Raw genomic sequence first — 7,771 nt, forward strand, 5'->3', positions numbered from 1 at the left:
GCTCGCTCGGCCCGCCCTGTTGATCCCCTGCGACCCGCCCCGCCCAAGCCCTGCACAGAGCCATTTGCTGGATAGCCTCAGGCAAGGGCTAGAATAGCACCTCCCTAGAGGACAAAAGTTCTCCCACTGCAGACACAGCTGATTCTCACAGCCAGTTGGCCTAGAGGTCAAATCACCCCCAGTATTACCTACAACAATCAAGGCTTAACTACAACAAGACTGCGCACAAAGACCACTAGGGGGTGCACCAAGAAAGCATAAAAAATGTGGAGACAAAGAAACAGGACACAAATGTCGATGGAGGATATAGAATTCAGAACCACACTTTTAAGGTCTTTCAATAATCTTCTAGAAACTGCCGATAAACTTAATGAGATCTGCAAGAAATCTAATGAGACCCTCGATGTTGTGATAAAGAACCAACTAGAAATTAAGCGTACACTGACTGAAATAAAGAATATTATACAGACTCCCAATAGCATACCAGAGGAGCGCAAGAATCAAGTCAAAGATTTGAAATGCAAAGAAGCAAAAAACACCCAACCAGAAAAGCAAAATGAAAACAGAATCCGAAAATGCGAAGGTAGTGTAAGGAGCCTCTGGGGCAGCTTCAAGCGTACCAACATCAGAATTATAGGGGTGCCAGAAGATGAGAGAAAGCAAGATATTGAAAACCTATTTGAAGAAATAATGACAGAAAACTTCCCCTACCTGGTCAAAGAAATAGAGTTACAAGTCCAGGAAGTGCAGAGAACCCCAAACAAAAGGAATCCAAAGAGGACCACACCAACACACATCATAATTAAAATGCCAAAAGCAAAAGACAAAGAGAAAATCCTAAAAGCAGCAAGAGAAAGAAACTCAGTTACCTAAAGGGAATACCCATACGACTGTCAGCTGATTTCTCAACAGAAACTTTGCAGGCCAGGAGGGAGTGGCAAGAAATATTCAAAGTGATGAATACCAAGAACCTACAACCAAGATTACTTTATCCAGCAAAGCTATCATTCAGAATTGAAGGTCAGATAAAGAGCTTCACAGATAAGGAAAAACTAAAGGAGTTCATCACCACCAAACCAGTATTATATGAAATGCTGAAAGGTATCCTTTAAGAGGAAGAAGAAGAAAAAGGTAAAGATACAAATTATGAACAACAAATATGCATCTATCAACAAGTGAATCTAAGAATCAAGTGAATAAATAATCTGATGAACAGAATGAACTGGTGATTAAAATAGAATCAGGGACATAGAAAGGGAATGGACTGACTATTCTTGGGGGGGGGGGGAAAGGGGTGTGGGAGATGCGGGAAGAGACTGGATAAAAATCGTGCACCTATGGATGAGGACAGTGGGTGGGGAGTGAGGGCGGAGGGTGGGGTGGGAACTGGGAGGAGGGAAGTTATGGGGGGAAAAAAAGAGGAACAAATGTAATAATCTGAACAATAAAGATTTAATTAAAAAAAAAAAGAAAAGAAAAGCTTTGGAGCACGTCACTCTCCCCTGCTGAAGATGGAGGAATGAATACAGGGGCTTCCCGACTTACGATGGAGTTTCATTCCAATAAACTCATCATAAATAGAAAATATTGTAAGTCGAAAATGCATTTATACCTACCTCATAGCCTAGCCCAGCCTACCTTAAACATGCTCAGAACACTTACATGAGCTACAGTTGGGCAAAATCACTTCATGCCCACCATCATGAGAGAGTATTATACCGCATTTTTGTAGCCTGGGAAAGATCACAATTAATATTCAAAGTTTAGTTTCTACTGCATGCATTGCTTTCACACCATTGTAAAGTTGAAAATTGTAAGTTGAACCATCATAAGTCGGGGATCATATGTAGAATTATGTAAAAGTTCTGATTCTGGCCCTGGTTGGTGTCCTCAGTGCTTAGAGCATTGCCCCACACACCAAAGAGTCTCAGGCTTGATTCCCGGTCAAGGGCATGTGCCTGGGTTGCAAGTTCAATCCCCAGGCCCGGTCCGGGCAAGAGAAGGAGGCAACCAATTGATGCGTCTCTCTCATGTTTATGTTTCTGTCTCGTTCTCCTCCCCCCCTTCCACTTTCTCTAAAAATGAATGGAAAAAATATCCTTGGGTGAGGATTAATAGAAATAAATAAATAAATAAATAAATAAATAAATAAATAAAGTTCTGACTCTGCACAGATAAGAAAAGAAGTGGAGATGACACACATAAAAGGCCTCATATGGGGTCTGAGAGGAAGTACTCTGTAATTTTAGTTCTGACCCTGTCCTTATTTGCTACTTTGAAATACCTTGTATTCACTAGATCTTTGAGGCCACTGCTTCTGAATCCCAGCAGTGCCACATTATGGATTTTTTTCTTCATAGGTAGAGCCAGTTCTGTTAAGGGTGACTTGTAATGGACAAGGTGAGAAGTTAGTCGCAAATTTAAATTAATGTATGAAAATATTTATACTAACCCATTCCATGACTGGAAGAAAAGCATTAAAAATAGTGCTCATCAACAGTAAACACACCAGCAGAAAACATACAGCTTTAATTATACTTAATGATCAAAGGCTAAAATTGGGAACAAGGAAAGGATGTCTATTCTTAGCACTTACACTCAATATTGTGCTGGAGGTCTTAGTCCGGAGAATAAGGCAAGAGAAAAAATTTAAAAGTACATGGATTAGACAAGAAGTAAATGGTCTTTATTCACAAATGGCATGATTGTATATGTAAAAAATCCCAAGCACTCTACCAAGACAATAATAAAACCTATTAACACTAGCAAGTCAATTTAGCAAGCTTGCCAGATAGAAGATTAATATACTAAGATTGTCTTCCTATACACTAGCACTAAACAATTAAAAAAAAAAGGAATTCCAAAGATGCTATTTAAGTAGCATAAAACTATTTAGGGAAAATTTTACTAAAAACATTAAACTTCTATATTGAAAACATAAAAACTTACTGAGAGAAAGAAATGCTAAACAGATAGAGAGATAAACTATGCTTATAAGTTAAAAAATTCATATTGGTGAGATGTCATTATTCGAAAATTGATCCAGAGAGTTAATGAAATTCCAATCAAAATCTGAGGAGTTTTTTTTTTTTATAGAAATTGATAAATTGGCTCTCAAATATACATGGAAATGCAAAATATGTAGAATGGCCAAACAATCTTGAAGGACTTAAGTGATTGTGCTCGCTTCGGCAGCACATATACTAAATTTGGAATGATACAGAGAAGATTGGCAAGGCCCCTGTGCAAGGATGACATGAAAATTCATAAAGCATTTCATATTTTTAAGGAACCCTCATGCACTGCTGGTGGGAATGCAGACTAGTGCAGCCACTGTGAACAGTATGGAGTTTCCTCAAAAAGTTAAAAACGGGACTCCCATTTGACCCAGTAATCCCACTTTCAGGACTATATCCCAAGAAACCAGAAACCCAATCAGAAAGGATACATGCACCCCTATGTTCATAGCAGCACAACTTACCATAGCTAAGATTTGGAGACAACCTAAGTGCCTATCAGCAGATGAGTGGATTAAAAAACTGTAGTACATCTATACAATGGAATACTACGCCGCTATAAAAAAGAAGGAACTTTTACCATTTGCAACAGCATAGATGGAACTGGAGAGCATTATGCTAAGCGAAATAAGCCAGTTAGAGAAAGATAAATATCACTTGATCTCACTCATATGTGGGATATAATGATCAACATAATTTGATGAACAAGAATAGATCCAGAGACAAATGGCAGGGGAGGTGGGGGGTTAGAGAAACCAAAGGACTTGTATGCATGCATATTAGCATAACCAATGGACACAGACACTGGGGCGGTGGGGCTTGCCCCGGGTGGGAATGGCTGAGGAAGGGGGGTGTCAATTGGGGAAAAAGGAGACATATGTAAAACTTTAGACAATAAATAAATTTATTTTTTAAAAAAGACTTAAGTACTTGATTTTGAGACTTAATATAAAGCTACAGTTACCAAGACAGTGTGGTATTGGTATAAAGGTAAACATTTAGAATAATGAGCAGAATAAATTGACACAAATGTGACCAACTCATTTTTGATAATGCAAAGGCAATTCAGTGGAGTAACCATAATCTTTTCATCAATATGCAAAAGACTTAAAAAGTCAACCTAAACCTCATCTCTTTATAGAATTGCACACCAAAAGAAAAAGTTATTTTTTACTGAACGCAAAGTTAAGGAACAGTGTATTGAGGCACCTGTATCCTGAAGGGTTTAAGAGACTAACACGGGTATTATGTTGTTTGGCAGAGTGTCTGCACATGATAACACTCAATAAATTTTAAAACCATTGTTTCTTTCCCACTAACCAGGCAGCTTTCCACCTGGCCTAAAATTTCCATCTAGCAGATGACTAACAGATTCCTACAAAGGTGGGGGAATTGTCTCCAGAAGGCACCGTTCATATGGAAATATGGCTTCTTTAGTTGACCCTTGGGTTTAGGAGTTGAGAATCTTAGACTCTTAGTTACAATCACAGATTCTTAGAACTAGAGTGGTCTATGAGCGCACCCAGTCAACAGCTTCTTTCACTGATGCGAAAACTGAGTGTCAAAGAGGTTGTCAGTTACACAAGGCTATTCAACTGCAGTGGGAGGACATGGATGACTTTCTTCAGCCTGTTCCCTTTCTGAAAAATGAGGTTGATGATCCCTGTCCTACCAAACACCAAAAGGTTGGGTGCAGGAGAGAAGTGGAAGTGCCTTGTAAATGGACTTTTAAGTGTCAATTACTGTTGTACTTTTCACTTGGAAAAGGAGGGTAATGAGAAGGGTGAGGGACAGAGAGCCCTGCAACACTGTTCAGCAGACAGGCGGCACGGCATGAAAGGTGGTGAAAACAGGAGGTTGGTTGGACTTGCCCAAGATTGCTGCCCTATAGGGTGGGTAGTTATTATGAAAAGAGAGAACCTTATAGGCAAGCAGCTCTCCCCAAGGGCAGTGTGATCCAAGGGAATTTATAGTGTCTCAGTTTCTTGTTTGTTCGTTTTTCCCTCATGGCTCTCAATCTAAGTTTATTCATGTCTCTCTTCCTGGCTGACATAGAACTAACACTTTTAGATTGGAAAGTGTTTTGATGATCTCAAGAGTCTCATATACAAAGCTCAGCCTTCAGGGCAGGGTAAAACTGAGCCCAGGCTAGTTTAAGACAGGAAGTTGAGAAAATAGAGGAAGTGGAGGTAGACGGTGGGGTTTTATGTCTGGTAACCTAGAGTGAGATAATGAGTGCAAGAGATGCGGGGCAACGAACAGGCCTTATTTCTCTGATTCTTTTCATTGAATTACTCCTTTCTCAACTTGCATCCTGATTCGTGAGTTGTTTCAAGTTATCATGGAAGATAGAGTAAATCTTAAGAATTAGAATTCTTTTCATGTGGAAATAATGTCCAAATTTTGAGAGAGTAGGGAAGCATTTTTATCACCATTTTACAGATAACTCAGCTTTATATAAAAAGCTGAGCATAGGTAAACAAAAATGCAAATGAAAGCATATTTCAAGTGAACTAAAACAGTTCTCACTTTGCAAAAAACTGTAAATGAAATTCTCTGTAACATTCTATTTGATTAATTTTGAATATCCCTGTTGATTTATTTTCTCCTGACAGCAAGCATGAGGCTTCTGGATCAAAGGCAGGCTGATGAGCTGCTTACAGAATATCTTAGTGTGGGTTTGCCATGCCCCAGTTCTCCTTCCGGCGGTGTGATGGGGCGGATGTCACCCTGTGTGTGCAGGGTCCATAGTCTAGAAGAGGATCGCTGAAATGATGAAACTGAAGCTTAAAGATATAGGGTTAAAGGTACTGAAAGAGGGAGAGAAACTTTATCTTTTATTTTTTAAAGATTTTTATTGATTTCAGAAAGGAAGGGAGAGGGGGAGAGAGATAGAAACATCAATGATGAGAGAGAATCATTGATCGGCTGCCCCCTGCAGCTCCCCAACTGGGGATGGAGCCCGCAACCAGGGCATGTGCCCTGACTGGGAATCAGACCATGAACTCCTGGTTTGTAGGTTAATGGTCAACCACAGAGCTACTCCAGTAAGGCGAGAAAAACTTAATCTTTTTAATGTGAACAAACCCTCTATTGAATAGAAAATCAGGTTTCTAGGTGTTACCACTCTTTGGAATATAAATGTGTGGCTCAGAATTTTATTACATTTTGAAATATAAATAAGTGCCTCCAGGGGGAGATAAACCTGTACATTTCTCAGGAGGAATTCACTATTCCTAACTTCCAAGGCATGGTCACTACTGGTCAGCCATCCCTTAACCCAATTTGTCAGAAATTTTTGTTCAAGAAACCTTGACTGTGCGGAACATGAAAATATTAGTGATTTCTCAACACCACAAAATGTATTGGGGTAGAATCGTATTTCCCATTCATTGACGAGTGATCCTGGCTCTATGGATTCTAGGGAGCTTCATATGAAAAGTAGGAAAGTTTGAACTTTAGTCTTCAGTCTCAGGAATAAATAAAAAATATTATGCCTAAGAATTTACAGAATAAAGTTAGAGTTATTTGTAACATTAATTACAAATTTACAAATTCTATTACAATATTCACATCCTTGAGAGACTTGTGCTCATCCATAAAAAGTTTATGCTAATCTTGCCTACATTCAGGACATAGAATTTGTTTTACATTCTTGTTTCCAACCATAACCAGCAGTAATTGGTGTAAATGAAGGATGCCAGCAGGGAAACCTGTTCTTAATCAGCCCCTCACGCTGGAATGGTGCTGCACAGAATATGAATGGATTAGTTTCAAGGTCAGTGAAATGGTCACAGAAGAAACCTAAAGTATTTAAATAATACTCAGTGTGGTCTACTTGCTCTGAAAAGGCCCAAAGCTTGCCTACCATATGGTTCCAAGGACCCAAATAATACTTATTCCCAATATTATCAGATATTCCCAAATAAGGTATAAGGCTAGGATGTTCTGGAAGACCAATGTCTTATTTAGACTTTGGGGTTGGACAGAGCTATACAGTTCTTTCAAAATCCAGGTCATTAATAAAGAAGGGCCAGCAGTGTCCCAGCCCTGAGGGGCCCAGGAAGGCAGGAGGGTGTGCTGGTTCCACTCACGCTTTGCTCTTGAGCTTTGAGCACTTTACTCACCTCCCAATTTAAAGGTAAAATCATGGTGTGATACACATATAAACTAAACACATGTTAAAGATTTTGTTTAACTTATGAATCAATGAGAGAACCAGCAACGTGTTGTAACCAGTTCAGAGAAGAATTCAGGGGACTGTTGAGATGAATTTACAAATGGAAGCAGAACTGGTCAGTATCCACAGGGCACTAATCGCTTGCATTCTGCTGCAAATAATTTGCATTTCCACGGATGAGAATCATTTGCATTGTATCAGATCTCTACAAGCCTTTCACAATTTTCTGGACACATACTAGGATTATGCTTTTATAGGGTAAAAATATAAAAGTTAGCTGCCGAGAGAGGTAAACAAAATCTTAAATAAATCAGTAAAACTGAGCAAATAAAAATCAAATAGAAAAGTCTTTCTGCTTTTGGGCCATTGCTGTGATTTAGAATCACATATATCTTAAGGAATGTGTGTTAAAGTTCAGAGTTATCTATATTTGGATGATCCCTTCTGTTTTCTTGGTCACCTCTCAGGGATTCTGGTTCAGGAAATGTAAACTAATTTTGTCTCTGTAAGAAAGATATAGAAAAGATGCTTTTCTACAAAGAAGTAAACATACATTATTATAAAGGTAAATATA

The 7,771-nt window shown here is 38.9% G+C and overlaps 1 non-coding gene across 1 annotated transcript; it reads left to right on the top strand.

Annotated features, from left to right (window-relative positions):
* Positions 1-3,179: 3,179 nt before the first annotated feature.
* LOC118652211 lies at positions 3,180-3,286 on the top strand. The gene has a single exon (XR_004966479.1). It is a non-coding gene; the product is annotated as a U6 spliceosomal RNA (small nuclear RNA).
* Positions 3,287-7,771: the final 4,485 nt, after the last annotated feature.

This window comes from Myotis myotis, unplaced genomic scaffold (assembly GCF_014108235.1).
Source record: "Myotis myotis isolate mMyoMyo1 unplaced genomic scaffold, mMyoMyo1.p scaffold_m19_p_3, whole genome shotgun sequence".
In the NCBI taxonomy this organism is placed as follows: Eukaryota; Metazoa; Chordata; class Mammalia; order Chiroptera; family Vespertilionidae; genus Myotis; species Myotis myotis.